The sequence below is a fragment of the Acipenser ruthenus genome, chromosome 6 (assembly GCF_902713425.1).
Source record: "Acipenser ruthenus chromosome 6, fAciRut3.2 maternal haplotype, whole genome shotgun sequence".
Taxonomy (NCBI): domain Eukaryota; kingdom Metazoa; phylum Chordata; class Actinopteri; order Acipenseriformes; family Acipenseridae; genus Acipenser; species Acipenser ruthenus.
In genome coordinates, this window is record NC_081194.1 from 1,409,819 (window position 1) to 1,432,568 (window position 22,750).

The window sequence follows — 22,750 nt, forward strand, 5'->3', positions numbered from 1 at the left end:
CTTGCTCACTAAACTTCTGGAATGCTAGGCTGTCAGAGAAGCTAAATATCTCAATGAGAAAGCAGTCTGCTAAGACTGGGAGGCAGGGAGGAGTAGGTCTGAAGATAAAACCCATTTTCAAATTAGTTAGCTTTAAATCGATTCAAATTCAAAAGATATAAAGCCTTGGTGTTCTGTTACAAGCGTGATGATAAAATGCTATTTTAGCTGAAACAAAGACAATAACGAGTGATAAAGGGGAGTCTTACTCCCCCACATACTGTATTCTTGCATGAGGAATACGTCACAAAGACGTGCTTGGAAGATATTTTTATTTTCATTAGTTCTGTTGATGTTTATTTTGTAGCTTCTTCCCTAAAGAAATGCCTTTGGGCAGCTGTAGGTTCAAGTCATTTCCAACGCCCCTTCCAGGCACAAATTTATTTGCGTTTGTTTTGTTTTTTCTATTAAACAAAATAAACCCTCAGGCTCTGACTGGCCTGTACCTTTTCATACAGGATGAAATCTGTACAATAGCATCATAGGAAAAGCAAGCGTTGCGCTGCTTAATGCAGGCTGCGAATGGATTTGAATTTTAAAATCACTGCCCGGGGGGAAGAGGGGGCACGTTCGGGTGACAAACGTTTTGCAGGTCTTCAGCTACAGTGAAGCGAGAGTGATATATAGTAGAAGGCAGCCGGGAGGCACAGCTTGACAGAGATGTGAAGTGAGCAGGGCCCAGGAGCCCTGCAGCGCCTCAGCACTAGTGCTGCTGTAGGGGTTACAGTTTAACCATTGTTCTGTCTTCTAAAACAGAAACACAAAGCCTGTAACAAACTACTCAGGCATTTAAAGAACCCCCTACATCATCATCATCATCATCATCATCACCATCACCATCACCATCATACTGGGTTGGTATAATTAACAATTGTTCCAGACAAAAATTGTTTAAATGTAATCAAATCATAAAAACAAAGTATAACAAATAATAATAATAATAATAATAATAATAATAATAATAATAATAATAATAATAATAATAATAAATTGAAATTCTCCACTTTGAGTCAATCATATCAGAGATATAACATTAACAAAAAATTAATTGTTAACTGTAAAACAGGGACCTAATTTAAATATATATATATTTTTTTATAAACATTTTATTTTTTTATTTTATCAACCCCAATAAATGCCAATGTATTTACCAAAAGATGGATTTTATTTGATAAATAAACGTGTTTTCAGCTGTCATGAGACGAACGCGATGCTGAGTCGATTTCCAGCTGCACTTACCTTTGCCATGGTAGCCACATCTTGAGACCTGTAGGGGGCAGCAGAGGATAAGAAATCAGCAGGGCAACAAAACAAACAGGCAGGAGAAATCCATTTTGGGTGCAGAGAGGCTGAAAACCTCAGAAGCACAGGATGCATTTACAGCAGTAGGCATTAAACCACTTAGAAACCAGTGTCCCTCACAATAATATGACTTGGTGGATTAGTGAAGGGCTCATACACAGGAAAATATGGAACTTTTACAATTTACTGGCAATATGGTCCAACAGTGATTTTTCCAAATGAGTGAATTATCAGGGGAGCCCTTTCTCAAAAAAACTAAAAAATAAAAAATGGAGGAATGCACTCTTTCAGGTTAATTCAAATAAAACATTTAAAATTTGTATCCACAGTGTGTGTGGAACTGTGAGCACTGCCAGTAAAAGTGCAATTCTTCCCAACACAGCGGGTGTGTTTGTGTAAGGGGTTGCAAGGGGTAGGTCTGAATCAAAACCCCACGATTCTAAATTTAAAATGTTAAATTAACTTTCACCCCCCTCCCATGTTGACCTTTGACATCCAGTCACAACGCAAGGACAGCCTGCAGACTGATGGGCAAGTAGACCACTAAGACATGCCCATTATAGAACCGTGTATACTCCCCAATTTATTAGAACACAGATCTAAATGGCTCATAGTTGCAACACTGAAACTGTCTAAACTGTTAATTTTTTTGCGTATTTCAAAACAGTCACTAGGAGAACCACACACTGAATTACCCAAGATGTGTTATGCTGTGGTGTGAGCAACACTTTGTTTAAAGGATTGAAAATGGTCCAAGGTCTAATTTGCACTTGAGGATTTTTAATTGCTTTCATTAAGCCTGCAGTAAAAACAAACAATTTCTTTCGCTGACTTGAGTTGGTTCTGTAGAACAAGAAGCTGAATATTTACAACAGCTGGGAGCAGAATTAAACAGGGGTGTGATTTGCATTGCCCAGCTCTAAATGGGGGGCAGGCCTCAAGGCTGGCACACACCCATATGCATGGGCATACAAAGCAGCCTTAACGTCTTGTAAGGGAGGGCGTCAATGAGGTGAAGCAGGCTGTCCACCAGCACTGCTCCTGGCTCTAAACAAGCTCAATCAGACACACAGCCTGAGCACGGGCTCCTGTACCAGAGATGACACCAGCAATGGGGCAGCATATCTCCTGTACCAGTTTCACCCATTCCAGGTTTTACTACCAGCTTGATTACCTGCAGTCTATAGGTAACAACCTCAGGTGTGTCTTATTAGCATCATAGTAAAACTAGGAATGGATCATACTGCTGTTTAATGGGAGTCTTATTTCTGTCCCTGCTATACCACGGCCTAGGGATTGCAAACAGGGGAAAAGGGAACCTTTGAACTCTCATGCTGTCACTGCGGTTAACAGAAATAGTATTGCAGGATTAAAGGTCAAAATCTCATTCTCCAGAAAGGAGAAATCTCACAAACATTAACAAAAAAATATACATACATTTGTGGCAAATCATTTTAAGCAAATCATGTTGGGTGTGCTCTGCACAGTCAGCACAGTGGACAGGTTAAACAGTGAGACAGCAGTCAGCACAGACACATCAGCAGACAGCGGCACACACACATAAACCAGCGATGCTTCGATTACACTTGCTAGCAAACGCTTTGGGTGGGAAGTACAATGCTCCATAGGGCTGCTGGAGCTACGCCAGGCTGCAATCTCCCAGCTAAGGACTGTACCAAACTGAAGAGTACGTTCCCAGATCTAAATGGGTCACCTCTACAAGTCAATAAATGATACCACAATGAGCAAGAACTTTATTTTGGGACTGCTACCCAAAGCAACCTAAAATACTAATAACTCCTCTGTGTTTGTTTTGTTGTTGCTGCTGCTGAAGCAACCCCAATAACTATAGTAAACAGGTGTTAAATCATTTCCAGAAGCAGGCAGAGCAGACGGGACACAATTCATACAATCCTCTTTCAACTCATCTTCAAAAGAACCAGCCCTATTGCTTCAGGACTTCAACCTCACCTTTTGAACCCTAGAATGAGGCTTCCCCTGAATGAACTCAGCTCCACTGCAGGCATGGTCGGTGAAGACACTGCAAGAAAAAAACGGATCAGCTCAACACTTCAGATAGCACAGGGGAGCTTGTGTGTATTAACGGCATGATCACCATGGTGCAAGGCAACAGGCACCACTGCACTGATGCTGTGGAAAAAAAGCATTAATAAAAAGACAGAACACCAAGTCCTGGCCAATGTAAGCATCAGATTCTGAACTGCAGACACCTGTCGTTTTAGTGCTTGACCATGTGGACGATTTCTTGAATTTTGCATGGAGGCACAACATTCTCAACCAATTGCAACTGGCTTATTTAACCACTTGAAAGTGACCGGCAGGCTTAATTAACCATGGTGTAGGCTAGAAGTAAAGTCCTTACTGTACGTACACTTTGCAAGACTTACATTATTTAAACAGAACAGGGTTATGAAGACGATCTGTATTATTAAATATTAAAAAGCTCTGTCAGCAAAGCACTTCAATTACACTTGCCACATGTTAACTAATGCACTCTTTCACAGTTTAGTTATCAGAGTGGGTCTGCTGATGATTTGAATTACCCTTGCTGAAGCCTGCGGGAGAAACATTACGAGCTGGAGGTGTGACAGATTCCCAGTGCTTGGGGTCTGCAGTACACATTCTGTGTTATTAGATCTTAAAACCCCTGTTGTATGTCAAAACTCGTCACAGAGGGCTGCTTTCTGTCATGCTCTACAAGGCTAGGGAAGGGTTAAATTGTTATGCTAAATCCCATCAGCTCTCCAGCTTCGGTTTACAAGTAGACAGGAGCTAAAGATGGGCACTCCGTCGACTCTCCTTCCTCTCGTAAACCCAGCTAACAAAACCTGGCACTCCTGCCCTCAAAATCACACGCAGCACAGCAACTTTCCCTCTACAGCTTTATTCCACACTGAAAATCTAGAAAATGTGTTTGAAGCAGTCAACGTATAGGCAATGCTGCACTAGAAAGTGACTATACAGCTCAAACACTGACCAATAACCTCCCACATCATACAGGAATGCTGTTTTTGCATTCATGACACTTCATTCTTTATTGCATTCGTTTTTGATTCCTTATAAAAACAGAACAAAAATATTCAGAGTGGATTATTTTTGCTTCAGGAAAAATGTACATGCATATGAAGTCCATTCATTTGAATGGCAAATGCATTCTTTCAGCATTCATTGGGACTCCAGTTTAAATACAAAACTGAAAATGATATTGAATGAATGCTTGCTGACACAGCACCCCATCTTGTCCTTAACTGCCAGTGGCTCTGGCTCTGCACCCTTTCAGTTATGTTACAGCACCTGGACTCGCCCCTGTTAAAGTGTGGCATGTTGTGTTGTGCACAGAGGTGCACTGGGGTGTACTCACGCATGGAAAGAACGCTCTCCAGCCTCCCATTCACTGCCTCCGACCTCAGCTCTGAGGCAGCAAACCCCTCTGTCTCCATGGAGCAGCCCGTCTCCTGCAATCACAAGACAGGCCAGGCTCAGAAACAGCACAGCCTCACAATCCAGCACTCATTATATTCCACTGTTTCAATAACTGGCAGTCTGGGAGGAGAAGTTTAAATAATGATGTTCATTTGGAAAAGTGTAGAAATTATCATAATGCATATACTGCAATAGAGATATGTGTGCTTTATGTGCTACGTGAATCTTAAAACCTCCAAGACACAATAGGAGTCACATTTTCATGGATTAACAGATGAAGAGCGCAATTTCGCACACACGCACGGGGGACTCTATTCACAAAACTGTAAGGCCTGTTTTAAGTGTTTATAAACATTCTTTTTGATTAAAATGTGCTTTAAAAAATGGAAATACACCTCCAACCCTCTCAAAGAGCTGAAAACAAGAGTTCACGAGCTGCTAGCTTGATTTAATTAAATCAAAACAGGCTAAAATAATAAATTAAAAAAAAAAAAAAAAAACAGTCCTTAACTAACTGGCAAAATGATTCCCAAAATGAAACCCTTTAACGGTGTGCATGGTGTAGGGTGCATGCAGTCCCTTTCTGTTAAACCCTTTAATGGTGTGCATGGTGGGGTGAGCATGCAGTGCCTTTCTGTTAAACCCTTTAACGGTGTGCATGGTGGGGTGAGCATGCAGTCCCTTTCTGTTAAACCCTTTAACGGTGTGCATGGTGGGGTGAGCATGCAGTGCCTTTCTGTTAAACCCTTTAACGGTGTGCATGGTGGGGTGTGCATGCAGTGCCTTTCTGTTAAACCCTTTAACGGTGTGCATGGTGGGGTGTGCATGCAGTGCCTTTCTGTTAAACCCTTTAACGGTGTGCATGGTGGGGTGAGCATGCAGTCCCTTTCTGTTAAACCCTTTAATGGTGTGCATGGTGGGGTGAGCATGCAGTGCCTTTCTGTTAAACCCTTTAACGGTGTGCATGGTGGGGTGAGCATGCAGTCCCTTTCTGTTAAACCCTTTAACGGTGTGCATGGTGGGGTGAGAATGCAGTGCCTTTCTGTTAAATGTTAACTCTGTAAAAGAGCAAAGTGAGTGAGGGAAAGGAAGCAGACAGACACTCAGCCGGTCCTCCTGTCCCTACCCTGAGCTTGGTGTGAGCGATCTCCAGGCTGTTGAAGGAGGTGAGCACATAGTTCGTGTAGGTGTCCACGTCAGGCTCCACACCCAGCTCCTGCATGGCCTTCAGCACCTCCATTGTACCTGGGGAACAGAGAAGGGAGTGTAAAGCACACACAGCCAACAAAATAATCCCAGTCAATCTTATCTTATGTACATTCGCACATTTAACATTTTCCTATATGAAAGAAACTTTATTTTAAAAGTGTATTTGATTTTTAATGACATTTTTCACTCCTTTCCAAACATAGAACAAATAACACTTTCTATATGGTTTGCCATTTAATTTCTTGAAAGAGCTCGAACTCCCAGAAACTTCATGCACTGCCTCGCCTTTAAAGTACCAACCGCTGTTTTTGACATGAAGTATCTGAAAGGAACGACTGCTACACTTCCTTCACTGTTAGCTTCAAATAAATTCCTGTTTAAAAAAATTTAAATCACCTTTACTGTATCCAAAATATTGAAAAACATTTTTATTGAGGCTCAAAAGCAACCTGCAAGCCTGCTGCTTTTAAAATCGCAGGTCTAAGTTTATTAAAGTTATAATGCACTCTGATAAGGACAGATCAAGAGAATGGCAGAAACTCATTCGAAAAGAAAAAAACAAAGCAAATCTCCTGCAGTTAGTTGAAGTTTGCAGAGATGCTTTGAAAGGTCAAAGTCAGAGCATGAAGTGAAGTGTAGACAAGGGCAGTGCCTATCAATGAGTGCAGCACAGCCACTAACAAGAAGAGCCAGCTATGCATCCAAGCATGAGAACAGCGCATTTGGAGGGGGGGAGGGGGGGGCTGCTGTTACACCACGGAGAGAGTTTCTATTGTGTGTGCGGCCTCTATCTGAATACGATTGCCACATAGCATACATGTGGACAAAAAAAAATGTTTAGAACCAATAGCTTCTGTCCAGACTTGTTTACTCGTGAAGGATACAAAGAATAAAGCACCTAGTTGGTACATATTTAGTGACGTTCTGAAACACTGCTCAACACCCCAGTAAAACCAGAACACTGTGCACCATTGCATTACGCTTGACAGCAAGACAGCAAGGGATGGAGATTGTATTGCCCATTTCTCCTCACTCAGACCCCTTACTTACTAACTATCCTGGTATTCCTGAATAGATTATCTTCTCTTAAATATGCCACATATGTTACTGAGCAAGACATCTCACAGGTAGAAAGGTACCTTGAAATGTTTGTTTTTTATTATTTCAATGAAAAGTACAATGAAATAGCAGAGTCTGTTCTTTGTAATGCTACAATCTCAGCTTCTACTGTAAATACAAAATAAGGAAAGACAAGTCATTAGGGTGGTTTAGTTCTAGCAGAGACAGGAGCCACGACCCGCTTAATGAAAGCGTGTATAACCTCTGGGCTTTTCATCGGGCTTTAAGATGAACAGAAATAGAAATAGAGAGAGCTATGCAAGTAAGAAATACGCTGTAAGTAACTTCCCATCAAATACTTATGTCCTGAACGCAGGTTGTTCTAATTTAAAGTGAAAAATTACACAGAAGCAACGTTTTTTTTAGAGTCCAAGCCTCAGCACAGCAGAGAGAACATCGCTATGGCAATGGTGCCTTCCTGTGTGCCTGGTGGGTAAGCTCAACTTAATCCTGGGCACCGAAACATAAAAGCCCCTTCACAACAAGGAAAGGGCCTGCTAACTCTCTGCTTGTACTGTGTCAGAAGCAATAAAGAGATCTCACTGCTCAGCAATGACATGTCACAACGCTCCGGGCTGCTAAAACAAAATAGCATATGCTTTTTCAACTTGTCTCCCGTAACTGCTCCTCATCAAAATCCAAAGTTTCCTTAAAGCCCCCTTCTTTGCCCTGGAGTGCCACCTGCGGAAAAGTGACACGGCTCTCAATATTTAATGCAGTGCACAACGGTGCGAGTAATCTAAAGTGAATTCCCTTTGAGCGCTCGCATCTCCATGAAATCAAGTCACTCTCTATCAGTCACACCACCTCCACGGCCTTGCCTCAAACACAGTCCCATTCCCACTCTCCGGCCTGCCCAACCTGACAAAGAAAAGAGCGTGCATTTTTCATGAGATGTTATAGCAGAAAGAATTTGTAACAGTGAATTAAGTTTTTCGCTTCCATTAAGCAAGCAGCAGAACAAGCAAATGGATGTTACGGGCAAGGCATCCTACATGACTTAACCCTCTCCTGCGCGCACGCTGCAAACCATGCGAGCAAACAGGGTCCCAGTGAATTCCAATTCAAAATCAGTTTCAATTCCAACACTGATCAACCCTAACCCTTCAAGACTTAACCCTCTCCCACGCGCATGCTGCAAACCACACAAGCAAACAGGGCTGGGGTCAATTCAAATTTAAAATCAATTCCAACAGATCACTGATCAAAACTGCAATTCACAGCATTCTGTTCAAATTAGCTTCTCACAGTGGCAACAGATTACTTCAATTGAAGTCGCTGTTAGTCAACTAAATTGGCTTCAAATGAAAGCAGTTGAATAAATCGCAAAAATTATTGTGTCTCTAAAATAGCAATTCCAATTCCAATTCCTTCGAAGGAAACAAGTAGGGTTGGGGTCAATTCCAATTCCTTTTTAAAATCGTTTCCTAATTCAAATTCCCTTCTAACAAATTCCAACACATCATTGATTGCAAAATTTCAATTTGCAGTCTTCTCTTAGCTTCTAAATTATAAATTCCAATTCCTTCGAAGGAACTGGGAATTGATTTTAAAAAGGAAGACCCAAACCTGCTAATCAAGCTTTCTCTCTCTTGCTTTCTTTTTTTTTTTTTGTTGAACCCTGAGTGAAGTGGAAATTGTCTGCTACATAAACTGCAGAATCCAGCCTGGGGACTGTGTGTCTGTGCACGGAGTCCGGTTGCTCTCTGAATGGACATCTGGGCCACATCATTAAACAACATTAACAAGAAGCACAGTTGGGTTACTGTATAGTCACAATGAATCATGCTATACAAGGTGCTTGTGTAACAGGGCGGAGGCTGGGGTGAACCGGCACACCGCAAGCAAGCATCTTAACCAAAATTTAAAAACAGCCCGGCACATCTGAATTCGTGGTTTAGAGCTTTTAACCTCATCTCACCTCACAGGGGACAGAATCCGTAATGGCAGTGCATCACACAACACTGCCCGTTACACATCTAATGTAAAGATCATTAAATCTTGTAGAACAGAACATATGGATGAAACGCTCAATCCAGGCTCCCTACTGCTCTCTGGATGAATGCATAATGCAGGCGTTGCAGCTCGGAGGAGCAACACTTGAGATGGAAACTAAAATATTCAAATACAATGAAAAGTGACACAAAATCAAAGAAGCAAAGTCTGAAATCAGCACACACGCTTTCACCCCCGTGAGTCTGGTAGGGATCGGTACGCATGCATTATCCCACAGGGACGAAGGGTTACATTATCGGGAAGGTTATGTTGAGTAAATTTACTCACTTTTATTATTTTTAATAACATATAAATCTGCTCTTTTGTATTTCACCTTTTAAATTTAACAATTTAGTTTTGCTCAGTGACATTGTGTTGTTAAGATAAATATCCATACGTAGCTTTTTTTTTTAATTTATTTATTTATTTATTTTTATTCCAGAGCTATATTACTACAGATTTAATGAAGTTCAAATCAAGGCAAGATGATCTCATTGGTTTTTCAATGCAACCTATCCCATCGCATTCTGGCTTGATAGATTACAGATTTTAACTCATTAAAAAAAGTTTTCCATGCAACTGTTCATTTAGTTACTTTCAGTTCCTGTCGCTTGGGAGTATAGGTACTGCATCACTTCTCAATAAAGCCCTGTATCATGCCGTACACGTGGTACAGGACGGCTGCCTGGCACTCTCGCAGGTTTACTTGCTGTAGGTGCTGTGCTGTAGCTTTTTCTCTCACTGCTGCCATTTGACAAAGTGCCCCTGTGAACGAGAGGTTTCATCTCTGGGGCGTTCTCCATCATAAATATTTGACTTCAATAAATTCCGTAAAAGCCTTCCCATAATATCCCCCGGTTTCACATGGATTTCATGCAACAATATTTCCCATATCGCTTTGTCCTTCGCATCGCATGACAGGGCAGGAGCGCTGGGGACTCAGGCTTTTGAGAAGGGCTGGCAGGATGCTTCCTGAGAGCAGAGGAGGCTTGGAAATGGAAATCGCAAGGCAAAGACATTAGACAGAACACAGCGCTGCCCTCAACAGTTTCTGCTTTCAAGTTTTGATTGGCACATCAGTACCTGTCAGTGTCACGCTTCCTGGCATCTTCTCAGTCTTATTCTAGACATCGACTCAGTGTGCTACTGCAGAGCTGTAATTAAGCACATGGGACTTCAGCTGCTGTTTATTTTTACTCTGTACAGTACAGTCTGTTTAAACAGGTACGCTTGGTTAACTTTTGGCAATTTGTGTACTTATTTGTTTTAGCAGTCAGGTACTTTTGAAATGTTTTTGACCCATAAAGAGCTTTATAGGATTACTTTTGTTGTTGCTGGGTGCAGAATCTGCCCGGCCACTAGTAAGCCACAGTGTAAGTGTGACATTTCAAACAGACATTAAACCAGGAGACTGTCCTTCAGATATTCAGTTCAGTGTATCTCCAGGATGATCGTGGCCAGAGCATGCAAGGGAGGATAGTAGCCAATGGCTCAACTCCAAGCTGCATGGTTACAGTATAGTATAGTATCCAATGTGCTAACAGACCTTGAGAATTCTTCTCTTTCTGGTGCTGCGCGAGGAGAGGCCAAAAATAGTGTGTTCTCACCGGCAGCCCTTCCTCCGTAATCACCTTCATCAGCTCCACCGCCATCCCTGTGGAAAAAACAGACAGGGATCGACAACACCGGACAAGTTTAAACTCTGGAGGGTTTACTGGACCATCGCATACACAGTGGGACGCTATTAAAGTTAATGCCCCTCCAGCACCAGAACATAACTACCACGTTTCAGGGCATGGGCAAGAAGTATATAGAACAACAGTATATCGTAATAAATGCCTATCAAAACTGGACAGGTAGTTCCCAAGATATCACCACCTCAGCCAGATCAGGGGTCAGTAATAGGAAAAAAATAAAATAAATCCATATGGAGAATTGGAATCTGACCACGGGGACGTTTTATTAATAACTCTAGTCCTGTGTTTCATACAGCCTCCTCACCTGTCTTTTTGGCATCCAGGGTGCAGCAGAGGGTGAAGGGCAGGGCTGAGACATGCAGGCCACCCTCCTGGAGCTCTCTGCAGAAACGCTTTAACTTCTCCACCGGGTGCGGAACAAAACAGAGAGAGAAACATCCAGTCTACAGAAACACAGAAACCCGGGGATAGCTGCACACAAGGCTAGGGATCTGGACAGAACAATAAGTAAGACTCCCATTGCATAGCAGTTTGATCCATTCCTGATTTTGTTACGAGTTTGAGCTTTTACCTGTACACTGTGGATAATCAAGCTTGTGGTAAAACCTGGAATAGGTTTTAGGACAACGATTTCACTTTCATCTATTAATTTATTTTAATTTCAATCCAGTGATTACAAGGCTTGTATTGAGGGATAGAACCCAAACCAAACACAAGGATGAGCAGAGGAACGCACTGTGCAGTGGCGTCAGTATGAACCCCTAGGCGCTGTGCAGTTCTCCTCACCTCACCTTGTCCATGTTGACGCAGTGGCGCAGGAAGAAGTTGCCGAGGTCTGGCGTGTCTCTGTTCTCGGGATGCAATGTGGGGAAGGTCTTGAGCAGCTGGAAGGCTGTGTCCTCCAGCCCCTGCGTGATGAGGCTCAGGCACAGGTTCATCGCGTCTGAGAGACAGACAGGACAATGACATGTTCAGTGATGACACCACAGTGAAGTCTCCAAGCCCAGTAGCCCAAGTTACAGACTAGCAGAAAGGTTGTGATGCAAAATGTCAACCATACCTTTTGAGCAACGTGTCCTATCAAGATAGGACTGGAAACTTTGTTTTTGGGCAACATTCTACTGTATACCTCCAGTTGCATCTATTTCTGACATGGTGCTGTGCTGACTTGGAACTAAATGCTTATAGAAGGTGTAACCAGGCGATATAGAAATACTATGCAACTACTGTACTTAGTATGATGTAACAAAAGGGAGGGCTTGGTAAAAACAAATAAACCACAACTTTTGTATCTTTGTCTACAAGTGGAAGCAGATGTCACACAGACATCATGCTTGAAAAAGTCCAGTCCCTGCTGTTAATGTTGTAATTTCCTCCTGATGTTGATATTGCGCATTGGAATATGAAGTCTCACCAGGAACATATCCCCGGTCACGTCTCATGCGCTCTGCGATCTCCTGCACATGCTGGTGCTGCCCAGACTTGGCCAGGCTGAAGACGATCTGCATCAAGTCCCTGTCCAACAGACTGGCATCCGTCTTCTCAACCTTCTCCAGGGTCTGCCATTGAGATGTCAAGGAGAAAGAGGGTTCAGAATTGGGAGTCTATAGTCTGGAAACACTAGAGGCTGTAAATGTGCATAAAATCATGAACCAGTGTTTCTCTGTTGTAGTGTGGATTACGTACAGCTCATGCAGTTACTGAGTTAGTTTGGATACTATTATTATCATCCTGACATCCCTTTGTTTGGGATCCCAGTAACTCCCCCAGCTCTGGCATGGCCGGTCCCAGGTAGTTGAACACTGCCTCTGTGATGGGAAGATCTTTGCTCTTCATAAAGCCCAGGATTAGAGATGTGTAGAGATGTGTTTAATGTTGCAGCTGCACCCAAAATCAGTCAACAGTTGTTGTTTTTTTGCATGTATGTATTACTATATACAGGTCAATTCATAATTCATGCAACAGTGTAAACAGTCTAAACATTGAATAACCCGGTAACCAGTACCCAGTTCCAGCAGCTTTTCCCAAATGCGGTGTTCTAGCTCAGTGCGCTCGGACAGGTGAATCTCCGGAAGCAGAGAGCCACAGCTCCGCAGCAGGAGCAGAGCCTGGTTTCCACTGGGATATCCTGGGGAGGGGAAGAACAACAACCTTTACTTGGGACACCATTCACTGCAAGTGTGCTTTTATCAGCAATCATGCTCATGCCAACTGTGATTTAACTGTGATTTAAGCCATGATGTTACTACTAGAAGACAGTCAGAACCTGTCATCGCAGCGGCTTCGGGGGACCAATCCAAACAGCTTCTGCCAACATTAAAGCAGATTATGACAATGTGCATTGTATATTTCTACACTAGTAGACATGTTCCCAGGAACATAATATCCCATTTTCGTTGATAATAATCAGCATTTACTCATGTGAAACTACACAGTGAGAATTTCAGTATCGCTCTATTGTCTGCACATTCAGAATGCTTGGTCTCTCTGATTTCGATCCAGGGTGTTCAATGTGTGAGGAGCAGTCCTGGCGCACCTGTGCGGCACACATCGTGGAAGATCTTGAGCAGCTGGGTCTTGGTGATGCGCCCGGTCCTCCGCACGGAGCTGTCCAGCTTGTTGAGAGCCCAGTCAAACTGCTCCGTCTGGCGGGAGTGCACAGCCGAGCTGATCTCATCCCGAGACGCCCCCTTCTCCTGCGCGGCGATGGTCAACAGACGCACACCGCCGCTGCCACTCACACACCTGGGCAAGCAAGAACCAACAAAGTGAGGGGGAGACAGGACTGGACAGTGGACAAACAGTGGGGAGGCACGGTCTTTAGCCATATGGGCATTTAACCGTACTCATTTCACTGCCAGATTAATCAGGATTATATTTCAGAATAAAGGATTTTTGAATAGTCCATGTTTATTCCAAGACAGATCCTGCTCTGGTCTCAGGTTGTGAAGCTCAATCTCCTGATGTGATGCAGCAACAACAAAAAATCCAACCTGCTATTAAAAATAAAATGAAATACTGTATCGACATCATATACTGCACGCAACCTAAAACATGTAGCATTTCAGCGTTCCTTATACAATACAGCGACCCGTGCAGTGTCAATACAGTGTACCCACAACAACCGCACAGTCCAGCATGGCTTGCTACTGTACGGGACAGGTACCTGTTTACACTGGTTCTGATAACGACACGACCAGGACATCCTGCGATCCCTCTGCAGCTAAGAGTCCGGGTACCGAGCCTGCAGAGCGGGCCGCCATGGACAGTCGCTCTGGCGACCAGGAGCAGAGTCGGGGAGGAAAATCTCAGAAGCCGGGCGGACCTCAAGAGCGCAGACATGTTTAACTTGGGCAGTGACGGAAAGTAAGGACATGCGCACTTTGTGACAGGGTCAAAGTTGCTCTCCGTAAAATCACAGACTCGACACCGGAGAAGGGGAGGGGGGTACCGAAACTCAACGGTGGTAATGCTGACTAAAGAACAAGATAAATATAATATTTTCATTAAATCTGTATTTTCAATTATATAAACACGGTTGTGTTTTTTTTTGTTTAATTTAAAATAAAATATGTGGTTTATTGTATTGCTACTTTTAGCGGAACCCCCTATAAACTTTAACATTTACCATACCATTAATACTCGGACGACTGCATGTTTGCACGGAGTTTTCTCTCTGGCACTCATATTTAAAGCATTTCAATGGATTCATTTGAATTATATCAGCTCATTTGTATGCCTATGTGTTATCAATTTAATGTTGAAAATTGTGAACTCTTTTTAATAAATAAATAAATAATCAAAAGTCTATTTATTTATTTAATACTTTACTGTTTTTACTGGTCAGTAATAAATTAGTTTATTTAGTCTGCGATAGTACACTGTTTGAGTTGTTGTCCTTTTGAAAAGCAGGTTCTGAAAGCTAGGCTTAACGATAAGCTCAGGTCTCCTTTTTATGTTTAACTTGGTTATCAATAACAAATAAATAGCACACCAGCGAGCCTGGGAAATGAAAACGGGCTGGAGCACTACAGTAGGCGTATACAATCTGCACCCCACAGCAGTTACTGACGGTAGTTTCTCTTGATTCCTGAAGAGGGAGCTCTGATTCCAGTATAGTTATGCTCTAGTAGTCTACACAAAGGAACATCCCTCAGAAAGTGTCTTCAGGGCATCATATGATTCTTAAGGGTTAGGGTTAGATTTTAGGGCTGGGCTTGCTTAAGGTTAGGGTTGGGGTTGGGGTTGGGGTTGGGGCTGGGTTAGGGTCAGAGTGGGTTGATGTTGGAGAGGTGACAAGCTTGGGAAGTGAAAGGTGGGCGTGCTTGGCAAATGCCCTGGAAATATATGATGCCCTGAGGACAGTTTCTAGTGGATATTCCATTCCGCTGCACCCTGTACATGCTGATATGGTATCTGTATGATTTATATTGCTGGTGCTGTCACAGGACTGTTTAACCCAGGTTTGATGGGCACCGCAGCCTCTCGACTCACCTACAAATACGATCGACATGATTTGCTTATCGGGCAGTACTTTTATTTATTTATTTATTTATTTATTTATTTGGTTAATCAATCTAATCAAATACACTTAATCTAAAGTATTATTATCGAACAAGGTCATTATTTCAGTGAATTCTCCAAGTTTGAAGAAATGTAAATTGCCCTCCTCCATAAATGTACTACCTGTTCAATTTGCAGCTTGTATTTGTTAAATTATGCAGGGCTACCAGAGTGTTTCAACAAAAAGGATCACAATGCAAAGATACCAAACACATCACCCAAACCAACAGGAATTGTGCTTATATTCTCCGAAATATCAGCTGCATTTCAAACATGGAAGAACATTTATTTGGATTCATTAAACACATTCTCAAATAACATTTATTTGGATTCATTAAACACATTCTCGGTGAATACACATTGCTCTAATGTGTGTTTTTTTTTATTGCATGGACCAACACAGCCATGGCCCAGCTAAACATGTTATGAATTGGTTCTTTGGTCGAGTATGTGTTGAACAGAAGAGTTATATTTGCTGAAAGAATCAGGCACGTCTCGAGAAGGGACCGCGGTTTCCAAAAGGACATGTCAGCTGAAAGAAGCACGTTGTAGAAATAATCTTCAGAGGGATCAATAATTAACTAGCAAATGCAAGGTACGCCGCCAATAAAACACTTTACTGTTTTTTGCTTTTTTTGGTTTGTTTGTTTGTTTTTCTGAATGAACATGAACAGCTGCAATATTTTTACACTTTATCATTATGGTTTTTAGGATATTTTCATTTATTTATTATTTTCCCTTGCTAGTACTTTTATACAAATTCACCAGCTGAGAGTTATGTGAGTAGTGGAGGGAGTCACACTGTTAATGTACAGTACAGAGAGAGAGAGCGATGTTATTTCCAAATCATGCTGGGTCCTGTAATGGTTGGGTATAGCACTAACAGCAGTGAGCCCATGAATCCTGCATGGGCCACAAAAGGTGCAAGATTAGAACAGTGTGTTGTGTCCACTGAGATCCTGTCTTGTTCTGACAGCAGCGCAGCTACGTGGTGTATCTCTCAACACAGAGATGTGTGAAGACTACAAAGTGGAAAGTGCTTCCCGAAGGGTCGCTGGTGTCTGTCTACATCAGGAAGAAGTGCCATTCAGACATGAATTCCCATGTGTGTAGTTCAAGGGGACTTCAGAAAACGCTGTTTCAGCACACACACTCTCGCAGTAAGCCTTGCAGGGTGAGTTATACAGTCAGGGGGGCGCAGGGAGATGTCCTGGCTGGGGATTCCACAGGGAGCGTTGTATTGGCTCTCCCGTGAGGGCGCCCGCTGACCGTCATTTTCATGAACTGTTGTGGGGAATAAGTAGTCATTTCAAAATTGGGAAGAAAAGAGAAGTAAATTAATTGGGCACTTTAACATTAAAGCAAATTTAACAAGAAGGCTAAAACCACTTTCACTTAAAATTGACTTTTATTTTTAGGAATCCCATGTCCACGTTATTTATTGCAAAAAGTATTACTCCAAAATCAAACACACTTACAAAAGTGTATTTTGTTTTAGTATAGCAAATAGCACTGCATTTAAGGTAAGGCTTTCTGTGAACAATGTACTTGGCAGCTGTACTGCACACACGCCACTAGCCTGAGTGCTGTTTGGTGCAGCGTGGGGTCTTGTCTCTGAGGTTACCTGGCAGCCAGGCCTCCTGTAAGCCCCTCTCTTCCTGTCCCTGCTCCAGGCAGACTGTTCGCTTGGTTTAACTCTGGAAACACAGTTTAATTGTCTCTGCTTGTTTCTACCAGCCTCACGAGGCATAGTTTCAGGCCCTCTCTCAGCTTCCTGAATGTAAAATCTCATAACAGCACTCCATACCTCCTGTGGGAGCACGATAGGGTGCTTCAGAAACCAGATCTGCTCCTGTTCTTACTGGTTTACTGCTCAACCCTTTAACCCAGGAGGAAATGAGCTTCAGTGAAACTCTTCACCTGTAACTCCCACACCTCACAGCACTATCAGGGTCCAAGCACACCTCCCAGATAAACCGTTTTTAAATACCGGTATATTGTTGTGAACAGGGTGGCTGCAGGGTGGAAAGGAACACACACAGACAACAGTACTGGCGGGTGAAAAACTGAAATGCTACAGCGTTCAGCTTTTATTAAATAATAAAACAAAAGATTTTAACAAAACAGAACACCAAACAAAAAGGGCACATTGGCCAAACAAACAGAACCAAAACAAGTATTATGCTGGTTTTCAGCCAGCATGTATAGCAATTGTTTACTTTAGCTTAGTTTTTCGCTCCTCCCTCCTCCCTCCTCCCTCCTCCCTCCTCCCTCTCTCCAATCTTGAAAACTCTTTTCCGAGTGCAGCCAAATGGCAGATCTTTTATAATTTGTGACCGATGTACTGACAAACTATCAATTATTATATTATCCCTCGGTCACATTCTGCACGGGTCTACCAAGTCTGCATGACTGTCAGCGAGTTAAACAATCAGTAGCTGACAGCCATGCATCCACATGAGGTATTTAAAACAACAATAAATACGAAACAATACCATGGCGGACGGCATCTCGCTCGTCCTTGCCAAACAATAAATCAAAACACGGCTTTTCACCGTCATATATAATCCAAATCATAACACTAAACAATAATAAACAAATGGACGGGACACTCCGCCACAATTGTATACATCTATTTTTTTAACAATGTTAAATATTGATTTCCTTTGTTTGCAAGCCTTCCCCAGATGAAGCTCTCGAGAGACTCAGATCACACGTCAGTCTGTGACCCGGGCCTGCACTGAAGCTTAATGTGCACAGCAGTGGTTTAATGTGAATACAGAGCTGTGAAAGCAGAAAGGACATAACGTAATCTATTTCACAGTGCAACCGCTGTTCCTTCTACAGGATCTATATATAGAATAAGTTCCTATAAGCTAATGCAAGATCTTCTGGGTATGTGTCATCAGGCTTCTGGGTGAGGGAGCATGCACAGTGGTGCACTGAAGCGTGGGTACATACATATATATATATATATATATATATATATATATATATATATATATATATATATATATATATATATATATATATATATATTTATATACACAGGGCATACATGTTTGTGGAGTTTGTGTGCCTATGAGCATCATCATTGTTCATACTGTATGCATGCATTTTTACATCCAAAGAAGAAGAGGAGGAGAACGTGTTTATTGTCCCTTTTTACTGAGATGCTCGATGGCATACATTCTGTGACAGCCCTGCAGTGTTGTACAGCAATCGTCTGTGTCTGTTTTTCACGAGGGCTGAAGCCTTGAAGTGAGTTTCAAGACCTTTGTTTTAAAGCTGCTCGCACTCTAATCACCTGAATATTAGGTTTTACTGTCATGAACATTTACATTTATACAATGAGCATTGCATACCATTTCGTTCTACTTTTAATTTATATTGTGGGCAAATTCTGGGCTTGCTTTAAAAGGATGTCCTTAGTCCTTCATGTCTGCATGCACCATATATATATATATATATATATATATATATATATATATATATATATATATAGATATATATATAATTTGTTTATTTAACAGACGCCTTTATACAAGGCGACTTACAGAGTCTAGGGTGTGTGAACTATGCATCAGCTGCAGAGTCACTTACAATTACATCTCACCCAAAAGACAGAGCACAAGGAGGTTAAGTGACTTGCTCAGGGTCACACAATGAGTTAGTGGTTGAGGTGGGATTTGAACCAGGGACCTCCTGGGTACAAGCCCTATTCTTTAACCACTGGACCACACAGCCTTCTAATATATCTATTTACTTAAAATCAAATCAACCCTTAATCCAAGTCTCTAATTTACTGAATGTGATGTGACGGCGGCTGCAGTTGGGTTTATCAGACATGTGACCACGGCTGCAGTTGGGTTTATCGGGGATGTGAAGACAGCTGCAGTTGGGTTTATCAGACATGTGACCACGGCTGCAGTTGGGTTTATCAGGGATGTGACCACAGCTGCAGTTGGGTTTATCAGGGATGTGACCACGGCTGCAGTTGGGTTTATCAGGGATGTGACCACGGCTGCAGTTGGGTTTATCAGACATGTGACCACAGCTGCAGTTGGGTTTATCAGACATGTGACCACGGCTGCAGTTGGGTTTATCAGGGATGTGACCACGGCTGCAGTTGGGTTTATCAGGGATGTGACCACGGCTGCAGTTGGGTTTATCAGACATGTGACCACGGCTGCAGTTGGGTTTATCAGACATGTGACCACGGCTGCAGTTGGGTTTATCAGGGATGTGACCACGGCTGCAGTTGGGTTTATCAGGGATGTGACCACGGCTGCAGTTGGGTTCATCAGACATGTGACCACGGCTGCAGTTGGGTTTATCAGGGATGTGACCACAGCTGCAGTTGGGTTTATCAGGGATGTGACCACGGCTGCAGTTGGGTTTATCAGGGATGTGACCACGCCTGCAGTTAAGTTTATCAGACATGTGACCACGGCCGCAGTTGGGTTTATCAGGGATGTGACCACGGCTGCAGTTGGGTTTATCAGGGATGTGACCACGGCTGCAGTTGGGTTGCTTTCTGTTGTTTTATATACGACTCTGTGATAGAAAGTTAAGATATGCAAACTTCTAAACATGACCTGATGCACCAGGCCTCCTCTCTAAAGCTTTCCAAGATGACTCTTGCAAACGCTCTCGCCACAACACAGTTCATGAATCAAAAGACCTCCCCAAGACCTTCACTGGCTGCCCAGTAAAACTGCCGTACAAACCATGCAAAGGTAAGTATCCCCAAAGAACAACCCAAATATAAGCATAAACCTGAATCCAGGTCGTTCCCCCAAAATTGAAACTTTCATCTTTGGTAAAAAAATACTCTCCTGCATATGACACCCCTAGAGTCAGACTCATCCTCTCAATATACTAAAATGATGCATCTGTGACCACGGCTGCAGTTGGGTTTATCAGACATGTGACTATTGCTGCAGTTGGGTTTATCAGGGATGTGACCACGGCTGCAGTTGGGTTTATCAGGGATGTGACCACGGCTGCAGTTGAGTTTATCGGGGATGTGACCACAGCTGCAGTTGGGTTTATCAGGGGTGTGACTATTGCTGCAGTTGAGTTTATCGGGGATGTGACCACAGCTGCAGTTGGGTTTATCAGGGATGTGACCACGGCTGCAGTTGAGTTTATCAGACATGTGACCACGGCTGCAGTTGAGTTTATCAGACATGTGACCACGGCTGCAGTTGGGTTTATCAGACATGTGACCACGGCTGCAGTTGGGTTTATCAGGGATGTGACCACGGCTGCAGTTGGGTTTATCAGACATGTGACCACGGCTGCAGTTGGGTTTATCAGGGATGTGACCACAGCTGCAGTTGGGTTTATCAGGGATGTGACCACGGCTGCAGTTGGGTTTATCAGGGATGTGACCACGCCTGCAGTTAAGTTTATCAGACATGTGACCACGGCCGCAGTTGGGTTTATCAGGGATGTGACCACGGCTGCAGTTGGGTTTATCAGGGATGTGACCACGGCTGCAGTTGGGTTGCTTTCTGTTGTTTTATATACGACTCTGTGATAGAAAGTTAAGATATGCAAACTTCTAAACATGACCTGATGCACCAGGCCTCCTCTCTAAAGCTTTCCAAGATGACTCTTGCAAACGCTCTCGCCACAACACAGTTCATGAATCAAAAGACCTCCCCAAGACCTTCACTGGCTGCCCAGTAAAACTGCCGTACAAACCATGCAAAGGTAAGTATCCCCAAAGAACAACCCAAATATAAGCATAAACCTGAATCCAGGTCGTTCCCCCAAAATTGAAACTTTCATCTTTGGTAAAAAAATACTCTCCTGCATATGACACCCCTAGAGTCAGACTCATCCTCTCAATATACTAAAATGATGCATCTGTGACCACGGCTGCAGTTGGGTTTATCAGACATGTGACTATTGCTGCAGTTGGGTTTATCAGGGATGTGACCACGGCTGCAGTTGGGTTTATCAGGGATGTGACCACGGCTGCAGTTGAGTTTATCGGGGATGTGACCACAGCTGCAGTTGGGTTTATCAGGGGTGTGACTATTGCTGCAGTTGAGTTTATCGGGGATGTGACCACAGCTGCAGTTGGGTTTATCAGGGATGTGACCACGGCTGCAGTTGGGTTTATCAGGGATGTGACCACGGCTGCAGTTGGGTTTATCAGACATGTGACCACGGCTGCAGTTGAGTTTATCGGGGATGTGACCACAGCTGCAGTTGGGTTTATCAGACATGTGACCACGGCTGCAGTTGGGTTTATCAGGGATGTGACCACGGCTGCAGTTGGGTTTATCAGGGATGTGACCACGGCTGCAGTTGGGTTTATCAGGGATGTGACCACGGCTGCAGTTGGGTTTATCAGGGATGTGACCACGGCTGCAGTTGAGTTTATCGGGGATGTGACCACAGCTGCAGTTGGGTTTATCAGGGATGTGACTATGGCTGCAGTGTGGAGTAGTGGTTAGGGCTCTGGACTCTTAACCGGAGGGTTGTGGGTTCAATTCCCAGTGGGGGACACTGCTGTTGTACCCTTGAGCAAGGTACTTTACCTAGATTGCTCCAGTAAAAACCCAACTGTATAAATGGGTAATTGTATGTAAAAATAATGTGATATCTGTATAATGTGAAATAATGTATAATGTGATATCTTGTAACAATTGTAAGTCGCCCTGGATAAGGGCGTCTGCTAAGAAATAAATAAATAATAATGGCTGCAGTTGAGTTTATCAGGGATGTGACCACGGCTGCAGTTGGGTTTATCAGGGATGTGACCACGGCTGCAGTTGAGTTTATCAGGGATGTGACCACGGCTGCAGTTGGGTTTATCAGGGATGTGACCACGGCTGCAGTTGGGTTTATCAGGGATGTGACCACGGCTGCAGTTGGGTTTATCAGACATGTGACCACGGCTGCAGTTGGGTTTATCAGGGATGTGACCATGGCTGCAGTTGGGTTTATCAGGGATGTGACCACGCCTGCAGTTGGGTTTATCAGACATGTGACCACGGCATTAAAGAATGTATCATTATCGACTGGTTTAACCTCTCCAGGTTTCCAGCTGTTGTTTTATTTTGCTGCTTTTTCTGACTGCAAAGCTCACAGCAGTGATTCCCCCTGTGGCATGCATGAGCTGCTCTTCCATTTGCATCCAGAATACATTACTGCTCAATCTTGCCCCGGGAGTCTGGAGGGATTGAAGGTCTTGGGAGACCGGGAAATGTGCTTTTTACTCGTCTGTTTTAACAGGGTGGCCTGAGCTGCTGGCATTATGGAAAAGTGCTGGTCTTTAGCGGCCCGCGGCCAGGATGCTGTCAGTGTTCTCTAGGTGATCCTCGGCTCCCCTTGCGCCCCAGCAATCTCTGACAAGCGAATGC

The 22,750-nt window shown here is 43.2% G+C and overlaps 1 pseudogene; it reads right to left on the reverse strand.

The window, feature by feature from the left end:
* Window positions 1–14,170, reverse strand: part of LOC117411290 (leucine-rich PPR motif-containing protein, mitochondrial-like) — a 72,880-nt pseudogene extending 58,710 nt beyond the window's left edge.
* Window positions 14,171–22,750: the final 8,580 nt, after the last annotated feature.